The 25978-nt window shown below is 39.0% G+C and overlaps 1 protein-coding gene across 6 annotated transcripts in view; it reads right to left on the reverse strand.

Moving 5' to 3' along the window:
* THRB (thyroid hormone receptor, beta) overlaps nt 1–25978 on the reverse strand; it is a 279375-nt gene that overhangs the window by 146444 nt on the left and 106953 nt on the right. For 4 of the 6 annotated variants that reach the window (XM_005863655.2, XM_005863653.2, XM_005863652.2 and 1 more), the window contains exon 2: nt 6805–6877. The gene's annotated coding sequence lies outside the window, so the exon portion shown is untranslated. Of the gene's footprint in view, nt 1–6804; nt 6878–9063; nt 9131–25978 lie in introns of those variants that run through there. The other 2 variants (XM_014537593.1, XM_014537590.1) reach the window with 1 other exon arrangement.

A 25978-nucleotide genomic window follows, 5' to 3' on the forward strand; every position in this document is an offset into this window, starting at 1 on the left:
ATATGAATTATTTTTCTTTCTTTGCTTCCTGGGCCACAGCATTTCTGCCCTTTAAAATTGCAATTGTTCCCCAAGCCAAGATAGAAGCTGTTAATGACTCTGTTTTTAAATGTTTTTAGGCTGACAACAACAACAATCATACAAGACAGCTAGCCATGCAGAGTTCAAGGACACTGAGTATGGATTCAACATTCTTCCATTTTAATGTGCATAAGAATCTTGTTAAAGTGCAGATTCTGACTTACTAGATCTAGAGATGTCCCTGATGGTCTACATTTCTACCAAACTCCCGGATGGTGCCAATGCTACTTGCCATAACCCACACTTTGAGTAAGAAAGGAGACTGTTTCTAGGATGTCTTCTATCTCCAGTCGTATATAATTCTGTGTGACCGGAAACCAATAGCTGACACAAGCAGGGCAGACACTCCTTTAGCCCTTTGCTAAAATACTCCAGAAGTCATAGTACCAGTTGTAGAAATGTATCTAAAGAGGGGGATTCAGAAAGTAAGTCTGAGAGTCTATCACCAAACCATTTTAGAATCTTGAGGTGGATCAAAGTTACTATCTATTACTTCTTTCAAATGTATATTTAGCTACTTAATTCATAAGATATCTTTACAAATGAGCCCCCTTCACAGCCCAGCTGGGTCCCTGATAAAGCTGGGTACAAAACATATCTAAGTTTATTCAGTAATTTGATACATAAAGTAGCTATCTTGAATCTGTAGGCAAAGAAAGATTTTGCTAAATAAATATTTGCTATTCACTTTATCTGTTCTGTGAATACAAGTGCTGCCATATAAGGTTTGCTTAAAGTGGAACCTCTCTCTCTCATTCCATATCTGATAAGTATAAAAATAATTTATATTAATAGCAAAGACAACAATTCACAGAACCTTCCATCATATCGATTGTTTTTCAATTCCAAGTATGTTTGCCACCATATAGTTGATGCTGATATTAAATTCCTTTGTGCAGGTAATTTCTTTAAAAAGTAGACTAAATAGAAATCAAAAGGAAACTTATATATTATCTTTTAAATAAGCCTTTTAAATTGATTTTAGAGAGAGAGAAAGGGAGGATAGATAGAAACATTGATGAGAGACATCGATTGGCTGCCTCCTGCACGCCCCCTACTGGAGATCGAGCTAACAACTTGGGCATGTGCCCTGAGAGGGAATCGAACTGGGGACCTCTTGGTTCATAGGTCAATGCTCAATCGCGGAGCAACACCAGCCAGGCTATATGAACTTTTTATGTATAATTTTTCTGTCTCTCTTGACTACAGGCAGATGAATTCTCACCATATTAACTGATGTGCCAAATACTTTGCTAAGTGCTGGCATTTAGGGGGTGAGAAGGTGAATAATTTCATCCTTTGGCTCAGCCAGGCTCAAGCGAGTGGGGGTAGATAGGCACTTGGCTAATCATTTGCAACATAACATGCCTATAAAAAAAGATGTCTGTAAAACAGATTGCAGAACAGGGGCATTACTTGGATGGTGATGTTGGCCTCTGAGTTCTAAAGAAATGCACACTTAAAAGTCTCTATCCTTGTTAAATTTTCATCATTAATTTCAACTTCAACGATATATTAGTGTATCAAAAGTTTAAAGTAGAAATAAAAATCTGTTTAGATGTATTAAATCACAATACAGCAAATGTTCAAACATGAAACCACCCACTGCCTACAATAACAATAAACACACACACACAAAACCCCCTGCTAAATATTGGAAATAGGTTTTTAGGGCCTATTAAACCCCCCTCTCCCTTCCTCCTCTTCCATAAAAGTCAAATTTTGTTTATTCTTCTAGTCCTGAATCAAATTCTAATCCCTTCACTGAAAGTTTCATAGGTAGTGACCGCCACCATCTCTTCATCTTCAGCTCTCATCATTTTACACCTAGACTAATTAATAGCTGCTTACTTGACCCAATCGCACCTCCATCCTATCTGTCACATCATTGCCATAGGATACTTTCTAAAATATAAAACTGGATTAAATTACTACTTTGTTTAAAAATTTTAAATGGCTCCCTATGACTGTCAGATTAAAACGCAAACACCTAAGACAGACTTCCAGATTTCCATCTGTCTTATCCTCACTGCCTGAATTCTATACTTCATCCATAACAATCTGCCTGCAAATTACGTATCGTGCTTCTGTGTCTTCGCATATGCTACTTCCTCTGCCTGACCCCACTGCCCTTATAGTTCCTAGATCACTCCTCTTCACCTTTCCAGACCCAACCTAGGTAAGATCAAACCTTTGCTTTTAGTTTTCATATGTTTCAGTTAGTATATCGCAAAGTTCAGCATGCATCAGTATCATGTGGAGGGCTTGTTAAAGTTTCCTGGGTTCCACCCACAGAGTTTCTGGTTTAGTAGGCCTGGGAGGGGGCCAAAGAATCTGCACTTTAACAAGTTCCCAGGTGATGCAGATGCTGCTGGTCCAGGGGCCACACTTTGAGAACCACTTGTCTAAAGAATTCTTCATCAAGAAAACTAGAGTTTGGTTGCTCACTTTTTCATTCATTAAACAAGTGTTTGTTATGTAAATACGTGCCAATTCCAGCACTTGAAACTAGAATAGGTATTTTGCACAGACGTATAAAGATGGTCTCTCTCTGGTGGGAAGGAGGCAGGACTGCCTCCATAATTGTGCAGGTTGGACAGTGTGTAAATGGTGCCCACTGGGGTACTGCAGCTCAGCCAGACATGATAGTCTTGGAAGTCAGAGAAGCAAACCAATGTTTACACAACAGTGTAAGAGATGCCATGATACAAACACGCATCATGTTCTTTGAGCGATGAGTAGGACCTCCAAGCCAGATATGAACTGGGAGCAGGGCATCAGACAAGGCTTCCTAGAGGATGTGATACCTCTGATGAGTCTGGGAAAGTGCAGTGGTTACGTTGAGAACAGTAGGATAGAGACAGGCAGGGAGAGGAAGTAGCATGTGCAAAGACACAGAAGTATGATATGTAATTTGTAAGTAGATTATTAAGGCTAAAGTAAAGAAATTCAAGGACTCAAATCACTTTGCCTATATAAAAGGCATTTGCTTAAGTAAAAAATAAAGTGCGAAATATCACACACATTCAAAGACCGGATAAGATGATATTACAGACACCCACATACCCATCGTTTAGATTTGCTTTATTTGCTTCGTGTCTCTTTATAAGAAATAAAACTTAGCAAAACACTAATTACCTCTCTCCCTATCTCTTTCCTCTCCCGCCCTTCTCTTGCCAAGCTAGCCACTAGTTTACAGTTGGCATGTGTTTTTCCCATGCATGTTTTTATGCTTTTACTGTGTAAGTGTAAGGGCAATTACTTTTTAATGAGAGACTTTGTCTAGGACGTTGCAGCAGAAATTACAATGCTTGCCTCAGCAAACTTCCTGAGAAGACACCTGGAGCAGTAGGCAGCCGATGACAACCAAACCTGCCCCCCCCCCCCCCCCCCCCCCCCCCCCCCCCCCAACATTTGCAGGGGAAAAAAATGGGACTCAAATTGGCTTTACAAAATGCAATCAGAGAGGGTTAAAGTGTCTGTTATTTTTCTTTCATTCTATTTTTTTAGTTGTTATGAGCCCAATAGCAACAAGGAAAACAGTTGGGAGAAGGAAAAGGAGAAAACTCAAATTAGGGTATTCTGTCACTTATTAACAGCCATTATTAGCAGTTTAGTGGTTCAGGTTGCTGATTTTAAAAAGTTAATGGGAAAAAATATCAATAGATTGGGCTTCAATTATTGATGTTTCCCTCTCACTCTCATTCTTATGACTAGCAAAATGTGACTACACAGGTTGTATTTCGTAAGAACATTTGACCTAGTAAGTAAATAAACAAAAACATACACACATACATACATACATACACACATACATACATTTCAAGAACTTTGGTGCCAGGAAAATCACTTGCCCCAAATCACTGAAATGGAGAAGACATACAATTTCCATCTTGGTATTTTCCATTTGGATAGGCTGACTCATAATGATCTGAAGAAACAGTTCCTTTCAAATGCACACAGAATTGCAAAAAAAAAGCGAGTTTTGCAAAAAAGCAAATTCTGCAAACATTGTGTACTTTCATTTCTGCTCTTAGGCACATTAAACTGAATTGGTCATATAAAAAATCTCTTGCTAAATTGAATTTAATTTGATTAGGAAATTTGCGTGTACGTGCAGACAAAGCATGGTAATTGTGAATTTTAAAAATGTCTGGTTATTGAAAATGTTCTTTTTTATGGAAGTTTTGCCATAGCTTCATTAGGGAACTGAGTTTTTGTCAGTGTGGATCCACACTGGGAATTAAATAGGCCAAAGCCCTTGATTGGGAAATCACTCAAGGAGTAGGTAGTTTGCCCTTTCTGAAGAAAAGTAACACAGCCTCAAAAGCTGGAACATTGGAGTAGCTTGAAATCCTTCCTGCTCTGGCTCCAAGGGACCCTCTCCTGCCATTTCCTAGCTCTGTCATTACTTCCTTTAAAAACCAATTTCTTGCTCTTCCCAGCCCCAGTTTCCTCATCAGGCTCTGGAAGGCAGAGTTGGCTGCTGGGTCCTAACGTCCTGGCCTATGACCTCAACCAACCAAAAGAATTACCTTCTACGTTACTGTAAGACTTCTAAAACACACAAATAGAAAATTTAAATAGAGTTGGTTCAAAGTATTTCAGGGGGAAGAAAGTGCTTTTCAGAGGGCCAACATGCCTTATTGCAAGGGTATAGGTACACGGCCAGTCATTTGAGACTACATGACACATGTCAAAAGCAAAACGCCCAAATCTGCCTGTAGCTTATTGTACAGGTGCTATTTAGGCCTGTCTTCCAACCTCAGTCACCAGAGGTTCCATTCTGCTAGGACAAATGAGAAGGAACCTTGCATTTTATAGGTCACGGAAAAGCATTCAGGTGAGGTAGCAAAGGATAAAAGAATTATGAAGAATCTCCCAGGTATTATCAATAGCACATGTCCAAGTAATGCATGAATCAAGTACATACTTGAGATTTCCATTCCCAGAATGCCCATTATCATCCTTTAGCCACATTACAGGGTACAAGGCCCCGAAAGATAGTCAGTCATTCCATTGGCTGGAATTCTCTGAGTATTTTTTCCCTGGTTTGGGTAATTACTGAACAAAGAAAGGATTGGAAAAGCAGCTAGTCTCATATTTTCTGAAACTTTGTGTAGTGACCTTAGACCCGACATAGCATTAAGAAAATTCATCAGCATTCTCAGTATATAAGGATGTTCATCAGTATTTTCATTCCTTACTAGTAAATGCCTAGTATTTTTTTTTGTTTGGCTTTATTTTCTCTCTGTGTTTTTATACATTTCCATCACTCCAGAAAATTCCCTTGTGCCCCTTCCCAGTTAATCCATTCTTTTCACGAGGTAACCACTGTTTTGATTCCTATCACCATAGGTGAGTTGTGCCTTTCCTAAAACTACATACAAATGAATGAACACAGCAAGAACTCCTCAGTGTCTAGTGCCTCACGTTTATAGCATCTATAAAAACCACCTCTTAGTTTCCGTATCTGTCAATTGAGGGAACCGCCTGCAAGAATGGTGTGCAGGCATTCTGAGGAGTCGTATGTTTCCGGGGAGGGGTGAGGGACCTGACAAGTCACCTAGACTGGGCGTGGGTGAAGAGGAGGCTGAAGAGTGGGGTCTGCGGCCCCCTTCTCATCTTCATACAAAACAGCTGTACTTTTCCATGTCTTACAAATGGGGGTTCATTGAAAGTTTTCATTTGGGAAAAGGGTTCTTTGTAAAAAAAAAGAAAAGTTAGAGAGAATCACAGGTCTAGACCATCCTTGCAGGTCCCTTTGCCCGATTATTCTATAAATTACAAATAGTGTTTTCTGATATGAGAACTGTGACTGGTCCCCTGGAGAGAAGGCTGGGAGACAGAGGCAGCCAGACGGGGGGGCCCCCAGGGAGGGCCTGGGCACTAAGTACTGTAATATTAGTACTAGTTACCATCAGATAGCGCCACCCCTAACTGAGGCACCTAGACAATGGGCCAGAGGCCCTGGGCCAGGGGAGGCACAAAGACAGCATTCAAAAGCCCGGGCTCCCACAGCCAGCGTGCATTTCTATAGACTCCGCCAGACGCGGGCCCAGCCGGAATGTCACCTTCCAGCCAGGGAACCACTTTTTTCATGGGTAGCTTTTAAACTGCTAAAAACAATAAACACAGCAAGGGAAGTGCTGACACAACCTTAACTGCAGAGACAAACTGAAATTGTCGTTATAATAATGTAAACAAACCGGGTTCCGAATTCTAACCTTGCATTGCAGAAGGAGCTGCTGGTTATTGGCAAACACCTGGGAATGGACAGAGAGAATTCAGAGGGCTTGTCAATCAAGACAGGGGATCCTTGCTGCACAGGTGCTTCTGTCCTATCTGACTTGCTCCAACCAACGGGTGATGTAAGTCTTAGGACTTTTTCACACACAAAAGAGAGACTGAAGAGGACTGTTGGATCTTCATGGAGCACAGTTTTCCCACACTACAAACGAAAAAATGGGCTCCTTTCTCTCCCTGTCTTATCATTACTCTTATTCCCCCACGTGAATTTGTGGCATTCCTTTACTCCAATTATTCTTTTTAAAAAGCCCATTTACTATTTTCTATTTCCCTGAATACCTACAGAATTCAAAACTATGTTAAAGAACAACAGCAGCACTGCCACCAACTAGAAGATAATTCCCACAATGCTGCAAAGTGACAAGCATAGAGATCATGAGTCGGCCAACACCCGAATCAGGCCTGCTATCTGACCTTCTGATCCATGAAATCACGTGTGGAACTTGGCACCCACGCAGGACGGCCAATGGGGGGGGAAACCGCAGATCTGGAAAAAAGGAAACACAAGAAAATAAATACAAGTGCTTTTTTTTTTTAAGTTCCCCAACATTTGCTTAATCTGCTCTTCTTTCTATGTTTAAATAGAGTCTGGTTTCAGAGCTGTCTCTGATTTTGAATAAATGCAAATAGACTTAGATAAAATCTCATTCCAAAGGGGAGATGGTTGCCGGTGGTTCCAGAGAATCCTTTAACACAGAGATTATAGTAACACATTATAGGCAGGGGACAACGCCTGTGGATCCCAAAGACCTACTTTTCTGTGGACAGGACTCAGGAGTTTTGGACTCTCAGCCTGGGAAAATGACTAAAAGACAAATGTGAATCTGAAACAATTTAGAAATGTGCTAACGAGGGTCCAGTCGGGGCTCAGATAGGTCTTAACAAATAAAAGCTTCAGCTGTGCCCTGTGGTGAAACCACAGGACACGCATCCAAGTATGACGCTATGGCGCTGTCTAGACTGTGCTAAGTGCGATTATGTTGGGGACACTTCGCACAGGTATAAACAGATGAAAGAGGCGGCCAAACAAACAGCGGCATCTGCTTGTGCAGCAGACAATGTCTCCAAGTGTAGGGACAAGCGAGAAGCGGCTTTTCAACTAACTGTGGTTCCCAAATTTTTGTTGTACGGAACTTAGCAATCAGAAAAACAGGGGTCAGTAGAACAAACGTCTGGGTTCCTGCTACCCAGAATGGACCGCTGATAAAATTTTTTCACATCTGCTCTTCCTTTTTAATTAAAAAAATTAAAAATAGAGCCTAGGTATAATCTCCTTGACAATTCCACTCCAAGGCCAGAACATACATCTGTTTGCATCTTTGTAGTCCACATTTAAAATATACACATACAATATGTGTACCCAAGACAATGCACAGTGTTGTGTTTTTAATTTACCTATACGAAATGAATCTATGCATATGTGTCTATCCCTCTGCATTTTTGAGTCAACGTTAGGGATGTGAGAGCTAACTGTGTGGATCTCCAGCTCATCCCTTTAGCTGCCACAGTGAATAAATATATGCTCATTGTCCTTTCGCCCAACACCCAATGTTTATGGCCCCATAAAAGCACCTATTATATCATTAAGTGATTGTTGGGTATGTGTGGGTGTGCGTATGTTTGTGTGTAGGTGTGAGTTTTATCTGCCGCTGGACTCTTGAGCTTCTCGGGATGTTGCCTTGTCTTGTTTTAACTATGGCTGTTCTGCGGGATGACTTCATGCAGAATCAACATTCAGTGTGTTAAAAGGAAAAATATATTTGTTAAAATTGATCTGCTAATTATTAATTTCCTCCCCTTTAAAGCAACATGAAGGAAGACTTTGGGGCCGTATTTATATATTTTCTTCAAAATCTCTCTCCACTGCTCTTGTCCTATATCTTCAAACCCCAAGCCATTAATATCACCTGGCTGTTTGTTGGACAATCAGAAACTCTGAGAGTAGGAGTCCAAAGATGAAGCCATTTAAGACACATATTCTACAAGCATTCTCAAAGGCTGACTTGCCAATGCCAAGAAGAAGCTTGTGTTTGTAATTGTTGCGTTTTTATGGCACATATGAGTAAATATATACCACTACCTCTAACATTAATATTTAAAAACAAACAGTGCCTTCTGTATGAAAATAATAATGGACATTGATTTATTTTTTTGAGGCTATAATTCTGATTTAGACTTTGAAGAATACATGTGAACCTGACTCAGGATAAACAATATAAAAATTCTCATATAATGATTAATATAATAAGCATTTTTATACATAACATTTACTCAGTACATTTTGTGGGATGGTTTATGCAACATTCTTTCACCTAATTTCACTTAATTTAATCCTCAAAATCATCATGTGAGGTAGATATTATCTTTTTATGTTTTTATTGATTATATATATATATATAGAGAGAGAGAGAGAAACATGAATTGGCTGCCTCTTGCACGCACGCCCCCTACTGGGGATTGAGCCCGCAAGTGGGGCATGTGCCCTGACCAGTAATTGAACCAGAGATCTCTCAGTACAGGGGCTGACACTCAACCAACTGAGCCACACTGGCCAGGGCAGAGGTAGGTATTATTAATCACCCTATTTTTCAGAGGAGGAAAGGAGAGGCAGAGAAAGGTTTAACATTTTGTTCAAAGTCAAACAGTGAGGAAGAGGCTAGCCAGCAATCTCACCCAGGCAGTAGGGTGTCACAGGCTTTGTTCTGAATTACTGAGAACGGCGTAGGTTGTAAAGATAAAACTGCAGAAAAGAAAACAGAAAAACAGTGTCATTGAGGTGGTTTCCAAATTTTGCTATAATACAGACAGACAGCGTCTCTTTCATGGTGTGTCTCAAACTAAGGACAAACCAAATTAGAGTACTCCAAGTAGACATAGTCAAAGTGATTTCTTAGCGATGAAGGAAATCTGAAGTAGCAAGGTCAAGCCCCAGACCCTTCCAACCTAAACATACCCATTTTTAATTCTTCTCTTTAGAAAACAGGGAGCTCACAGCTCAAAGGAGGTGGCCCAGTTTGTATACCCAAGATTCAAAGCAAAAATGAGAATTACTTCCTGGGACAACTTTAGCTCAGAATGTGTGTTCTTTACACATTTTTAATTGGGGCACAAATATATTAACAGTGTGGTTATTTTGTACTTTCAAAAGAATCTGTTTGTACCTGATTCATATTTATATTTGGAATACATTTATTTCTGGGCATGAAAAAGTTCATTTTGTTAAGCCATCTGACCTGAGGTGAGGTTGGCACAATTTCCCAGGACTGCTCCCAATTAATGCAAATTGAAGGTTAAAGGATAAATAAAGTCCCTTTAACTTGGTTAACTAATATGTTATTTATAAATGTCTCTTTACTTGGTCTATTTTTTTCATTCACTAACTATGTACAAATGAACAGTATGGGAGAGATTAGTAAATATATAATGTATATTTTATTGCAAAGTTTTCATTTTAAAAGGATTACTATTATGGCAAAAAACTAATGCCATATATTATCTATCTATCTATCTATCTATCTATCATCTATTATCTATCATCTATCTATTTGCACCTGTGTTGTCTCAGGTCTCTTAAAATCTAATGGAGCCTGATACAGACTGATTGCATTGCATCAATAGCCTGTATTCTTCACTCCTCCCTATACCTGTCCTTTTGTCATGTAACTTTGCAGTTCTTCTCACCAAAGAAGCTGAATCTATTTTCCTATCCCTTTGATTCTGGTTTTGGCCATGTGACTTGCTCTGGTCAATGGGATGTTAGCAAGTCTGCTGCATGTAGATGTTTGAAAAAGTTCTTGTTATGTTTAAGTCTTTTCTTTTGCTTCTCTGTGATCGCCATGAGAACATGCCTGGCTAGCCAGTAATGGTTAAGAAACATGGAAGGGAATTTGCTCATGTCAGTGGTCTCTGTCAAGGCCATCCTAGATCAGCCTTGACCGGCCAAGCCCCATACGTATGAGAGAACCCAGGCACAATGAGCAGAGCCACCTAGCTGATCTCCAGCTAACTACAGACGCACGAGTAGGCCCAGCTTGAAGTAGAAGAACCACCCAGCCAACCCTCAGACTCATGAACTTAAAAATGCCCCTGTTTCAAACTGTTGAGTTTTGAGGTAATTTGTTACTATGCCAGGTAATTCCAGGTAATACTATTGGGCACCAGATGACTAATAAAGGACCCACTTCTGGTTCACTCAAAAAAGAGATGACCACATAGAAGATGATATAAACTAGGTAATAAAATGCAGCAAGTATCCACCAAATACCAGCTGTATCAGTCAAGAGTCAATCAGGAAAATGTAAACTGGTCTAAGTATTCAAGCAGAAGGACTATAATGAAGGCATTGATTACATAGGCCAAGAAAAAGATGGAAAGACAAATGGGAATGTGAGGCATCCAGGAACTCAGTAATTGCAGGAAATCCCTGAGTTATATGGACAAAGAATTGAAATGTTTGATATCAGAGCCCTGGAACCAGGGCCAATCAGCAAAAGCTGAAGGCTCAAAGGTCCGCTCTGATAGGAGCTGAAGTCCTAGAGGAGACACAGTTACCATCAGAGATACTGTCTGAGGCAGACAGTGTGGGGAAGAAATGCCCTGGCTTCTCCCTTCCTTCAATCTTCCATTCCCTTCCAGGGCTTTCCAATGGCTGAAGCCAGATGGAGGCCTGGACAGCACAACCCTCAGTGAGCAACCTCTCAGGAATACAAGGGAAGGGCAAGAAAAAAAACATCCGAGGGGCCAACAGGCAAATACACCACCACAACGTGCAAGATATTATACAGGTTTGAGAGCAACATCCATAAAAATAATGAAAATCAGAGTAGTCACTGGGCTTGAAGGTTAGAAAGCAACTGTGGGAGCAAGGTGAAGAAGTTATTGGGGAAACTGCAATATTCTAGTTTGGCTGAGAAGGCTGTGTATTTAGGAGGAAGGAGCAATGAGGCTACAAAGGTGAGAGCTTGAAAGAGTTTGAATTCTAATTCAAGCAGATTGGACTTCTGTTCTGAAGTCAACAGGAAATGAAATGGTTCTGGGCAGAGAGCAATATGATTCAAACTGCACGTTAGGAATATTACCCTGATAGAAATTTGATGGGTAGATTGGAGGGTGACAACTAGACCAGGGGTTTTAATCAAGGGTAGACCTCAGGGAATTCCTAACGCTCCTGGACAAACTGGCAGGAGTCTGTATAAGCATTCAGTTTTCTGAGAGATGGTACATAGCTTTCACATGGTTTTTCAATGGAGTCCATGACCCTTGACCCCATTGTAAGCACCAGAAACAGGGAAGTGATTTAGAAAGCTCCTACAATAATTATTTTAATGAGGATGAAACATGTAACAGTGGTAATGGGAATGGCAAGGGCTATATAAACATTTATGAGGCACTATCTAAACAAATAGTCTAAATGAATGTGAATAGAAATAAATAAGAACCAGAGATTACGAAAAGGTTTAACTCTGGGCTACATCCACTTGCTATTCCTTCCTTTGCCACTATAAAATGGAGGAGGCAATTCATGCTTCCAAGATATTGTAAAGATTTACAAAATTGCAGAGTTCCGAGATAAACACATGGCACATACACTGAGTGGCCAGATTATTATGACCGGCCAGATTATTATGACCACCCCATCAGTACTTCATTGACACTTCCAAAAATACTGAATATTGAAAACTTGCTAAGCAAATACTCTCAAGGTTTTATTATTATTTGCATAACTAATTCACTTCATTGTACTGATGGGGTGGTCATAATAATCTGGCCACTCAGTGTATATCACCGCTGTCCCCCTCCTCTGTTCATCACAGACATTACTAATCAGATACAACCTTTACTGATGACTCCTGAGGCCAAACACAATCTCCAAATCCTTCTCAAATAGCCCCCAGCAGCTACTGCTGTTTTCTAGAATGACTGTTTTCATTTATTGTATTGACTGCTCTTTAGTTTCATAAAGATGAAGTACCAATAAATGAATATATTTGCTGGAATGTATCATATGCTATTATGATCCTTATATACATAATCATGTACATATTTCTCACATGTGAAAATCTTACTAATATGCAATTGGGCCACTCCCTAGATCTTACCCAAGTTCACACATCCCCTTAATGTTAACCCAAAGCAATCAACAACGATTTAATGAAATTGACTTGGGGGAGGGGATATTGCAAACATGAAAACTTATTCCATTATTGAATAATAAGGTTTTAAAATCAGCACATGTCATTGCCATCAACTACTAGTGTCTTCACTGTTTGGTAAATTCTTAACTCTAATTATAGGCAAGTAGGAATGTAGTATGACCATGAGCTATCCTCTTGTCAAAGTGACCCTTGGATTGGTGTTTGAATGGCACTCTGGTGGTTTTCTAACCTTGGGGCTTTTCCATCTGATATTTGAAAAGAAGTGTCATTATCAGAGTTGCTTTCTATATAGGACCACAATAAAGGCAGACTTAGATAAACAAATATTTTTTCTACTTAGAGTTTTGATCATCAAAAAGATAATTACTGTCCATATCAATGTGAAGACTCCCTGTTCACTTCAACCCCAACTTCCAAAGTTTGATCTGTTCAATCCCAAACAAGAGAAATTTTGGAAAATTGTCTATATACAAAAATATTCCCAGAAAAAAAAATCTCTAATATAAAAAACTCCCAATAGTAACTAGTTGACCATAACCCACAATAAAAAGTATGTTTTAATCCATAACACATGTACCTATAATTGGATGTGTGTGGGTATATCTGACTAAAACAAAGTGTCATGAAGTAATATGTTATTTATGTGAGGCACTTTGGTATTTTCTATCCCATTCTATATTCGATTATATTCTGTTTTAAATACTATTCCATTAAAGAAAGGTTAGTAATGACCAGCTAAATTGATTTCATTACCCACTAATAGGGCCCAACAGTCTGAAAAACACTACTGTGGCAAAATGACTAAAGTACTCTGACTGTATTCACCAATGTAAACATATCCACAAAAGACCAATCCAGAGCAACTTAGCAGGGGAAAAAAATCTCTTGGCTCTCTCCCTGGTATCCTGGATGAAGCCAAGGTTTGCGGAGCCAACTTTTGTACTCGGTGGTTGACAATGACTGAAAACTGAAAGGCGGAGATCAAATCCTCACTCTGCTTCTCAACACATCTCTTCCGCTGGGTAATTTATACCGTGCAAGTATCAAGCTATTCAATTTTGCTGTCATTTACTGTTCTTTTTCCAACAGCAATGGAAACACAGGATCGGTTTACTGTCTTCTCTCTTTGGTAGAATTAGATTATTCTCCCTCTTGCCCCTTTAAACAAAGATGGCATTCATCACTCCGGAGAGCCACCGCCGGAGGATCTCCAAACAAAGCATGGCAGAATCTGGGCGTTGAGGGTTGTCAGTCCAGATTATATACCAGAACGGACTTGGGAATGATTCTTTTGACCAAGTGAACACAATTGGAATTGGAGCAACATAATTAACCGTAAAAACAAACAAACAAGTAAACAAGAAAAGGCTCTATGCCTCCAAATTCAGGGGTATCTACTAAAAGAAAGCTACTTATTTAAAAAAAGAAAAAGAAATACATTTTCTCTTTCTAAAAGGAAAAAATAAACAGATGCTGCAGAGCCATTTTATCAGGAGATGAGGTCCTCTGGTGGCTTTCTTGCCAGCACTCCAGGACTGAAATGTTCTTCCTTACATGTGACGACTTTGACATTCATCTGCTTACTGTGCAGCCTCCGTCTCCACCCCGTGAGTGAGTGCATCAAAAGCTTGACATTCACCACCTTCTTTTATTCAGCATTTCTACTTCTCAGAATACATGATTATGGCTACATACAAAACTTCAGTGACAAACATGTTCGTGTGGCATTATCTACAGTGGCAAAAGACTCAAAGGAAATACAATTAAATCCTAAAAGTGGTCAACTTTGCGTGTTTGAGTTATTGGTGATTTAAATTTTATTCAGCATATTTATCCATATTTTTCAAATTTTCTAAAATAAAAACAAGAAAAAGGGATTAGAAATAACACATCTGTGCTTGATACCGAGACACCAGTGAATGTCCAGGTAGATTTTCACCAGGCCAAAGGATGCACAAAGGGTTTGACTATGTCCTGAGAACACTTTTCGGGAGCTCTAGCACCTAACTCAGGTTTGACAATGGCAAAATGGGGACAATAATAAACCTAATTCGTAGAGTTGTAATGAGGATTAAATGAAGAAAATCAAGTATTAGAAAGTGCCTGGCACACGTATGCATGACATGTGTTAGCCGTTACTGTTATTATTATGTTGTCCCAGGAATTTGGAAGATATTTATCTAGTTCCCTGATGAACCCAATGCAAAGGCCCAGGATAATATGGGTTTGTTCTAAGTGCCCCCAAAGTTATTCTCTGCATTTGGAGAATCAAATGGGGCATAAGAAAAGTTTGAGGGTAATGGATATGCTCAGTGTGTTGATTGTGGTGATGTTTTAACATACATATGTCAAAACTTACCACGTTGTATATTTTACACTCCGTTTGTTTTATATCAGCTAGACCTCAAAAAGGCTGTTTTAAAATGATGAAGTAGAGACTTTTTTAGACTAGCCATCCTAAGAGAATTTTCCATCAGCAGGCCAACACTAAAAGAATATTAAAGAACCTACTTTAAGACGGCAGGAGAAAAAAGGTCCGGATGGGAGCTCAGAAATACAGAAAGGAATAGTGAGAAACAAAAATGGTAAATATGCAGCAAATCTAAAGGAATATTAACTGTTTGACAATAATTGTAATGTCTTAGTTTAAAAATGTTTGTAAAATTCAAATGCAAGCAATAAGATGATATATAAGCACTTTATGGCAATATTTGAAAATGCCGATAAAATGGATAAACCACTAAAAAATTTACCAAAACAGGAAAAAGATAATAGAAAGGTGAATAATCCTATTTCCATTAAAGAAATCGACTTTGTACTTAAAAATTTCCTCACAAAATATTCTCATTTTAAACTGTTTCATTGGTGAATTTTCCCAAACACTTAACGGAACAGCACATCAATCCTACATAGTTCATTCAGAATATAAAATAAGGTAGATCTTGTCTCATTATATAAAACTAAGTTGATGAGGCCAGCACAACCTTGAGGCCATAACTAAACAAGAATATTACAAGAAAAGAAAATAACAAGCTAATATCGCTTATGAATTTAGGAGAAAATACTAAAAAACATCAACAAACTGAATCCTGAGATATTTTTAAAAGGATAACATGAGCAAGAGGGATTTATTCTAGAAATAGGAGGTTGGAAAAATATTGGAAAAATCAATCAATGTAAAGCATCCTATTAACAAGAAAATAGAGAAAAAAAACATATGATTATTTCAGTGGATGCAGAAAAAGCGTTTATATAAAAGCATTTACGTCATTCAAATCTATTTATGATGAAAACTCCTGCAAACTGGGATGGAAAGGAAATGTTCCCAATCTGATAAAACCCTATAACAAAAAGCATCTTAGTGAAAGATGACTATTGAAACCTTTGCTCTTGGACTAGGAAAAATTTAAGGATACCTTCTTTAACCAAAATGTGTGCATTCCTGTAGGTCAGTGGCTTACACATTTTCACTTACTATGACCACAGTAAAAAATACACTTTATATAGTGATTAAATACACATACACATAAACCTAAAACAATGCCCTTACCTTGAGCAATGCTCTCTAATATTTTCTATTTTGTTCACATATCCCATTCCATTAAAAATGGTGGTCACTCACCAAGATGGTTTAATGTGTTGTGACTAAGTTTGAAAAACGTGTTCTAACACAAGATTCTTGGAAAATCTTAGGCACTCAATAAAAAGTTATTGAATGAATAATGGTATACATTTTGCATATCAATCTAATCTCCAGTTCCATATTAGTGTCTATCCTTGTTTTCCTCTACCCTCTTGTTCTTTTTCCTTTTTAAGTTTATGTGAACTTATTATCATGTATGTATCTTTATAAGTTGCCACAATTTTTCCCAGAGCAAGTCCTTAAAAAAACAGCTTTCAAAGTCACATAGTCAAGAGAGAAAAGGTCCTCCCAAGGCACTGGGTGGCACTTCCCTAGGAATAAGAAGCTCAATGCCTGTAAGAGAGAACTGCCTGTCCCTCCACTGTAACGATGTCTCCGGCACAGGAGAGTAGATGGCGTCTGTGACTGAGGGACGGGAGCTCACCTCTAACCTTACAGGGAACCATATATACTCTTGCTTTCCATGAAGTTCTCTTGCATTGCTGACAGCTGGGAGAGAGTGAGCCAGCTCGTTCTGAGAAACACAAAGCCACTTTTTGAAAGAGGAACAAAAGGGTCCTGCAACTGACAATGAAGAATGGTGTGAGCATCTATGTGCGCCGCTGTGATAAAGGACTTCACGGTCTTGAGTTTCCTTTATCTCTCTTTTCAGGGTGTAAAGTCTTTCTCAGGTCATTGAAATTGTGTGTCTACAGCAGAGCGAGCAAACATGTGGGAAGGAACCTGTCCAGGCATGTGAGAATCAACCTTATCTTTCTAACACAGGAACAAATTTCACCTCCGTAAAACTTTCATTTTAAAACATTCTGCCTGGTCCTATGGAACAAAACGTTGGCCACAAAAGGGTCTTGAAGCACTGTGGGCAAGTTGCCATCCTGGCTTATCCTCCCAAAGAAAGAAAAGCCTGTTTTGGGCCGAGCACGGTGGTCCGACTTGGTAAAGTGGTCCTTGTGAGGACAAGGTTGTGGGCTAAAGAGGGATGTGAAAGTGGTCATTCCTTTAGCAAAAAGGGGTCATCAGTGAGGAGGGATTTAACAGGGCTGAAATGAATCACTTCTTCCCTAGAAAATGGATCTGAGGCTTTGATTCTGCTTTAGCTCCAAGTGAGCAAGGATGCTCCCAAGGAAATCACCAAAAATGCAAACCAAGATTTACATGCACCGATGCCTACAGAAGTATTTGCTTTAGTATGAAATCGGAAGCAGCCTGTAAGTTCCACACTGTAGCGGGAGGAGTGGGGGGGGAGGGAATGCTTAAAAAAAAGCAATGGTTCAGCCATTAAAACTAAAAATTACAAATTCACAGTGTGAGAAATAACCACAATCAAATGTTAAATGTAAAAAGGAAGATGAAAAACTATACATGCAAAATATGAATTTCACCATTTTTACACACACACACACACACACACACACACACACACACACACACACCATATGCATAGAAAAGGATTTGGAAGAAACACTCCAAAATGCTAAGAGGAGCTCCAATCACTGGCTAGTGAAATTAAGAATGAATATTAAATGCATGTCCCCCGACCCCCACCCGAATTTCCACTATAGGCATTGATTTACTCTTAAAACTAGATAAATAAAAACTATTGTAAAAAATATAATAATGCACTTATTTATAAATTCTAGTTTGTTCATTAATTGATTCATAAATATCTGGAAACTTTGTTCATTTTCTTCAGATAACTTCAGGACTTAAATTCCTAACAACACAGAGAATAGGAACACGGTTCATCAGAGTCTCATGCAAAGTAAAAGTGAAATGTGAGTTCTTACCCCTCTGGACATATTTACATGAAAGAAGACCAACTTAAAAAGGAAATGTTTTTTTATATCTTCTCATGCAGGTTGTGTGGACTGAGTTAAAATTGTACTTTATAGCTCAGCTGGTGTGGCTCAGTTGAGTGTCAACATATAAACCAGGAGATCCTGGTTTGATTCCTGGTCAGGGCACATGCCCGGGCCGTGGGCTCAATCCTTAGTGTGGGGCATGTAGGAGGCAGCTGGTCAATGATTCTCTCTCATCATTAATATCTTCCTCTCTCTCTCCCTCTCCCTTCCTTTCTGAAATCAATTAAATTTTTTAAAAAATTGTACTTTATAAATAACATGAAAGGTTTAGATGGCCCAGTTGAAAGTCCACACAGTTAATATAAATGTCACAACACTAATAAATTCCCTTCGTAAAACTCCCTAGTCCTACAGTAACTAATGTCACCCAGCTGGCTAAGGCCGAAGTGAGCAGTAGAGTCCACTCTACAGCTATTTGGAAAGGAAATGAAGGCAGTCCAGAGAAATGAGGCTGCCACGGTAAGCCAGGACCAGAGGATAGTCGTAATTGATTTAGCAGGCACACCAGCACGCAGGCTAGAGTATCTTCGTTTTTCATGTGGGTTCTCGTTACTTTGTCACTTTCCTGAACCGTGCTGGCCAGTAAGTAGGGTGTACCACCGAAGGCTCACTGTTGCACTGGCAGATGCAGGAAGGAAAAAGACAGGTTAATCTGTTCCATCATTTATTTCTGACAGATAATTCCATATGGTAAAAAAGACATGAAAAGAAAAACTCCTATAAAACCATGTTACTAGCAAGCTACTTCATCAATTAAGAAGTGTTTTTTTTGTTTGTTTTAATTGAAATAAAACAAAATCTAATAAGGCAAGTCCATCTGGCAAATTGTAAATACTGTACTGAGATTTTGGCAACAAAGCTACTAACCTCTACTTCTTGCTAAACTGTTAAATTTTTAAAACAATTTCTCAGTAATGTGGATGGGTGCACCACCTACAATATGGTAGTCTAATGCCCTACTCTCATTTAAAGTTTCTAAATAAAGAGTTTTAAAGGAACGTCCGATGCTATCACATACTGAGTAGAAACAGGTTTACTTTGGAAAGGCACACGAGGCATAAAGAGTCACTAAGACCTGCCCATAGGCTTTTGATCTATAAAAGAAAGGCGAATTTTGTCAACATCTTAGAACACCTTCCAGTCCTAGGCTAAGACATTTACTACTGACTTTGGAACTGATATTTGGGTCATCGAGAGTACACACTGGAGGGGAGATGGCATGAAGGTTGTGTTCTGTTTGGGTTTCTGCTCTCCGAGAGTGTCAACCTGTGAGTAAAAGTGAGGAAAGCCAAGCTTGCAGGTTGAATAAAGACTTTGGTTTGAAAACAAAATTATAAGTCTCTATGGCTGTGAAAACTTGCCTGGCATCTTTGGGACCAGCCTTTCTGCTTTTTAGGAGTTTCTCATCATTTCCTTCCTTTTACTGTCTCTCAGACCCTCTCACACTATCTGCCCACTTTAGGTCTCTCGAACACACTGCAAGGTAAATATAATCGACCTCCTTTGTCAAGCTTGTTTAGAGGGTTTGTACAGATTAGGTTGCATCTGCTAGCACATTTCTGCAACCTGTGTGACTCATTCTCTAAACGAAGTCTCATGGAAATGAGGAGAGAAACATCAATTTGTTGTTCCACCTATTCATGCATTCATTGGTTGCTTCTTGGCGCATCAGGACAATGCTCTAATCAACTGAGCTACCTGACTAGGGCCAGGAATTACTGTCTCTTTTATTGTTAGAATAGAAATTACATATATATGTCGCTAAAAGAAATGTCAAGAGTATATGCTGGAAAGTGAGACTCCCTAATGCTGACCACTGTAAATCAATAAAGCCCGATTTATCCTCCCAGAAATGTTCCTGCACACACATGAAAATATATCTGAATGTTCTCTGTTTCATAGAAGAAGATTCATATTAATACATCTATCATGCTCATGTTGTTTGGATCTTAATTTGATTCATAAGAGTTCTGTATTTAGTAATTAAAGGAGCTTTCATGTCACATTTGTGTTACTAGTATATTTTCCAGTACGGTGTTTGTTATTTGACTGTGTTGACAGGGTATTTTTTTTTGTCATAAAGAAATGTTTAATTATATACTCAAATATAAATACCTATCTTTTATAGCCCTTGAGTTTTGTATCTTAGTTAGAAGGGCCTATGCACTCCAGAGTTATTTTTTAAAAACTTGTCTGGTACTCTCATGGTTTGTTTTTATGTCAGAATCTTTTATTCATTTGGAATTTATTTTGGCATAAGTAGTGGCTATGTATTCAGCTTTGTTATTTCCCCCCAAAAAAGTTAGCCAGTTGACCCAACATGAAAGAATAATCCATCCTTTTCTCATTGTTCTGAATGCCATCTTTATCATATACCAAATTCCCATAAATATTTACATGATATCTGATCTCTCTTCTCTTCTGCTAATTTGCCTGTGCATTCCCATGTTGGCACTGGTTTATCTTAATTTCCTTTGCTTTATAGTGTATTTTAACATCTGAGTTAGACTGGGACTTGCTCTTTATCCTCTTTCCACTGCAATTTTCCCATCAATTCTCACATGGTTGTTTTTTTTCATAAGAAGATCAGAAGCCACAGAACCAGCCAATCCTTCCTCTAAATTTTTTGTTCCTATTTTATTGAGATCAGATGATTTTATAGATTAATTTAGGAAGAAATGGCATCAATGCAAGAACCCAAATCTCTTGACTCTTGCATATTCTTTATGCTCTCCTGACTTCCTTAACATACACAAATAAATTTAATATTCTCCCATTGGGAAGAATTAAGATGACTCTTATACAAAAACTAAAATTAACCCCTTTTCAAGTCATCTATTACTGGGAAGCAAACCACCCCAAAATTTAATGGCTTAAAACAACAACCATTTTATTACCCCGCTCAAGTTTGTGGGCTGGGAATTCAAGCAGGGCTCTGTTGGGTGGCTCTGCTTTCACACAGTGTTAACAAAGATACCCAGCGATATTCAGCTGTGGCTGGGCTGGTAGTCACATACATGACACCTAGGCAGGGATGACAGGAAGGCTGAGCTCAGCTGGTATTATTTCCAAGAGTGCATAGATGTGGTTTCTCTAGCACAGCAGGTTCAGGGTAGTTGGGATTAGTGGATGGTGGCTCAGGACCAAAGAGCAAGTGTTCCAGAGAACAAAAGGAAAGCCATGTGGATTTTCATGACCCAGCCTTGGAAATCATATAGTGTCTCTTCCACCAGACACTATTGGACAAAGTGGTCACAAGCCCACCCAAATTCCAGGAGAGGCGACACCCCCCACACACATGTCTTGCTGGGAGAGGGTCAAAGAATTTGACTATGTTTTAAAAACCACCATATCTTCTGTTAGTAGATATCTAGACAATTTTCTCATTACTTTAATTACTCATGGACTTTTCTATAATATTCCACTTCTCTCATTTATGCCTCTGGAAATACTGACATGATGCAGAACTGGAAAGTATTTAATTTTTTGAAATGAAATTTTTAGTGGAGTTGCCTTCTTTGCCCATGTAACAAAGGGACAGTTACACCTTCAGCATGACCTTGGCTTTCTCTGTCCATCCTTTCTGCTCCCTCCTTCCACTTTACAGCTTGCTGGTGTCTCTACCAGGGGTGGCAGAAGCAGAGAAAATCAACTATAATTTATCCATTTTAAAAATCTTGTTATTTGGCAGCAATTTTGCATAAAGATGGAAAGGGAATTAAAATGAAAAATAAATGCTATGAGGATTACTTGTGAAACTCAAGCACTTGTTACAAAGAACACTACAGCCAGCTCTTCTCTCTACGCAAATAAGGGGTCTTATCTTAAAAAACGCTAAAGACATGATCCTGTACACCTTGCTAAGTCATGCTTGTCTCTTCTCAATTCCAGTGACAAAAACATTTATTGAACATCTACTGTACTAGGCACTTTATACATCTTTATTATTGCATTTAGTCCTAATAGCTCTTCAAGGGGGGAGGGAGGGGCTGTTATACCCACTTTATAGCCAAAAAAACTGCTGATCAGAGTGATAAACAGAATTGTCCAAGCATCGCAGATTTAAAAAGCAGCACAGCTTATTTCCCACATCCTTGCAACACAAAATGTAGCCCCCTTTTCAGTATCAGCATCACCTGGGAAACTGTTAGAAATGCAGAACCTCAGGCCCCAACCCAGACCTGCTGCATCAATAGCAGAATTTTAACAAGACCCCCAGGTGATGCACATTCATCTTCAAGTTTGAGAAGCACCGGTCTGTCTCCCTGGTTTTGCTTTGCAATGTTCCGGTGCATGGGCATCCCAGCTTAAAAAAAAATACTGATGCCTGAGTTCCTTTTTCCCTTCTCGATTTCAATGTAATTGGTCTGGGGTGCAAACCTGGGCATCAGGATTTTTCAAAGCCCTCCAGGTAGTTCAAATAGGCAGCAAAGCTAGAACCACTGCTTTATATAGCACGCTTGGTGCTAAGCTGATCTTGTATCTCATATGGTTGTTTATCATCATTTGCAGACATGTTCTGTGTCCCCAACATGAATGTATTCTATATATTGGCTTTCTTTCCAGGGTGCTTTCCAAGCAGTCAGTAAACATTTGCTGCGACTGCTGCTGTTGAAAATGATGGTTTAATCGGTCTGCGTGGGGAGGGAGGTGCTCAGGCATCGGTATTTTTTGAAAAAGCGCCTCATGTGATCTTACTGTGCTATCAAGGTTGAACATCACTGGGTTGGCTCCTACAGCTCCAGCTGATGGTTGCTATGGAGAAATTGGGGTGGAGGAGTGCCAAATGTTCTGATTTTTGCAGAAGAAACTTAAAACCCAGATTTTCATAATGTGTTGTCAACAAATTTAGATTTTTGAAAAAACTGTGTGCAAGTAAAATAAACCACATCTGTAGGCTGCATGTGAGTGTGTGTGTGTGTGTGTGTGTGTGTGTGTGTGTCTATGTGTGTGGTGTTTGTACCTGTGAAGGGATATAGAAAGCCTAATAGATTTAAGGTCACACACTTGGGGGTCTATGACTCCTCAAAGTCAGATTATTATAAATACCAGCACTACTGCTGTCTTGGAAAACACACACCATAATCATTGCATAACCATCCAGCTTTCAGTTGGGACTAGGGAAGCGAGTGAGAAAATGAAGGAAAAACACACAACTATTTTTTGTTTCTTATGGTTAGGGTATTTAATTTTTAGAGTAGTTGATACTACTTTTGAATGATTATTTATTGAGGAGATGGACCTTCTTAAGTATTATAGTGATGGGAAATAAATCAAGGTTTAGCAAGTCATAATTCCTTGGGGTGAGTAAGTCAAGGGCCACTTTGGACCTTAAATTGCTTAAGAGTTTCATCCAGTGATGCCCTGGCTAGTGTGGCTGAGTTGGTTGAGCATCATTCTGTGCACTGGAAGGTCACCGGTTTGATTCCCAATCAGGGCACATACCTGGCTTGTGGGTTCGATCCCTGGTGAGGTGCATGTAGGAGGCAAGCAATTGATGTTTCTCTCTCACATCAATGTTTCTCTCTCGCGCTAAAAAATCAATAAAAATATATTAAAACCTGCATAAAAAAGAATTTCATCCAGTGAGAGTCAGCAGCAGGAATTTAAGAGTCCAAAGACATTGTAGGACATTACCACATGGAAGGCTAACATCCTCAGAACTCTTAAAGGCTTCTTCTCAGAATGCATTAACTCAGTTTTTAAGACCACACCAACATTCCCTCATTCAAGAATAAACTGAATAGAATTCAGCTCATGCCACACACAGAATACCTGAGGTGGTTGAATGTGCCTAAAGCCATGGGTGTACTTGGTGAATATTAAGTAATCTATTTGAGTCTGAGTTTTCAGTGGGTCAAAGTGCTTAGTACATAAGACATTCATGTGTAGGGTGTTTAGCCAAACCAAAGTGAAGTTCAAGGAAGAAAAGATTAAAAATTTTTCTCTGGGGGCAAAAATATCTATCTATATCTATATCTATATCTATATCTACCTATCTATCTATCTATATAGAAAGGAAGAAAGAGGAAAAAGAAAGAAAAGGTTTCAAACATCTTCTGAAAATTGTCTGAAAAAAGATATACAAGTAGAAAAAATGTTTTGGCAATAAGTGATGGATGAGCTTGCTGGATGAGATGTCTTTTAAGTCCTTAATACAATTTAAGTACAAGAAATAAATTGGTGTCTTCACATATTAAGCTCACTAATTTCAAGTAATAAATTTTAGAATTTCCAGAAAAATTATGTGCATTTTGTTGGAAGACAAGTCTGAATTCCTATTCTCATAATAAAGAAATTAGGAAAATGTGGCATTATTCTGCCTTCTAATATACATAAATACCCTTAAACATTTTGAGATTATTTTCCATTCCTTAAATAAGTCCCTAATTGTCTATTTTGTTATTAAAACTAGAAGAAGCCAGGGAAGTAACCATTCGACCATCCAACCGGTAGCTATGACGTGCACTGACCACCAGGGGGCAGACACTCAATGCAGGAGCTGCCAAGCTGTGGTGACTTGGCAGCTGTGGTTCTTGGCTGACGCACCTGGAACTAGAGAGGAGGGAGCTCAATTCTGGGATGCGTCACCCGAGAACCACCCTCTAAATCTGGGACCCCTCAGGGGATGTCAGAGAGCCAGTTTCAGCCTGATCCCGCAGGCCAGGCAGAGGAACCCCACCTGTGCATGAATCAGTGCACCAGGCCTCTAGTATTCAATAAGAGCCTTTAAGATAGAACTTCCCACAAATTATTTCTAATCCTTACAATGATCACATGACATAGATGTTGGTATCCCCATTTTACAGATGAGAAAACTGAGGCTGGAAAAAGGTGAAATTACTTGTTCCACATTACCTATCTAGTAAGCAAGTTCAGAATTCTGCTTTGACACCTGCCTGAAAATAAGACATAATAATTAGATGTGACTTACACTGCTCCCCAGGGAAAGGGCTATTGAGAGTATTCACAGGATTAGTTAGAACGAAAACAAACAATTAAGAAGTATATGCATATAGGCACAGCCCATGGACATAGACAATAGTGTGGCGAAGGCTTGGGAGGGCAGGTGTGGGGAGGAGGGGGTCAACGAGGGAAAAAAAAAACAATAAAAAACACACACAAAGGGGACATTTGTAACACCTTCAACAATAAAGATAAATTTAAAAAATGTAATTAAGTGAAAAAAAAAAAGAAGTAGGCCTTGAAAAACTCTATGGAGAAATATTAAATGTTTAAAAAAATTATTGGAGTTGCTTCAGAGAAATAACAAATAAATAAGTTACATCTCTTTGTAGTGAAACACTATATATGTCTATGTATAAACATGCAGATTTTCCATACCAAAATACCTATTTTCCTAATTTTATTCACTCTAATATCTTATTTCCACATATGTATAGAATATGCCAGAAGTGAAGGATTCTCCATTTCTAGCACATTAAAGGTAAACTTCTTCATTTAAAAACATATTTCTAAGTCCTTTATTTATAAAAAGAAATCATCTCCCTGCCACATTATTAGCTGACCAGTTTTTATGCAGGAGCATTACTTCCTGCCTTCTTCACCGAGAGTTCCTTGAAAGAGAGCTCCAGGCCTCAGAGAGCCACTGCATCAAGTTCATTCCCTATGAACTTGGATGTGTTCAGGAGTGTGTGGGAGCAGGCAGAGGGCAGAACGGGCACTCTCTCTGCCCATGTTTGGAAGCTACACACAGCAGAGTGCAAATGATGAATGCCATGGAATTTCCAGCCAACTTTGTGTCACCGGACTTAATAAAAACAAAGGCTTTTCAGTCGACTGGAGCTGCTTAAACAACGTTAATAACGTTAAAGCCATGCCGGATTTATAAGGTCCCTGGGCAGTTTACTCCTTGGGCTGTAGATAAGATACTTTGTAAAGAGCAAATCCATTAATAGTCCTTATTT

The sequence above is a fragment of the Myotis brandtii genome, unplaced genomic scaffold (assembly GCF_000412655.1).
Source record: "Myotis brandtii unplaced genomic scaffold, ASM41265v1 scaffold18, whole genome shotgun sequence".
Lineage (NCBI taxonomy): Eukaryota > Metazoa > Chordata > Mammalia > Chiroptera > Vespertilionidae > Myotis > Myotis brandtii.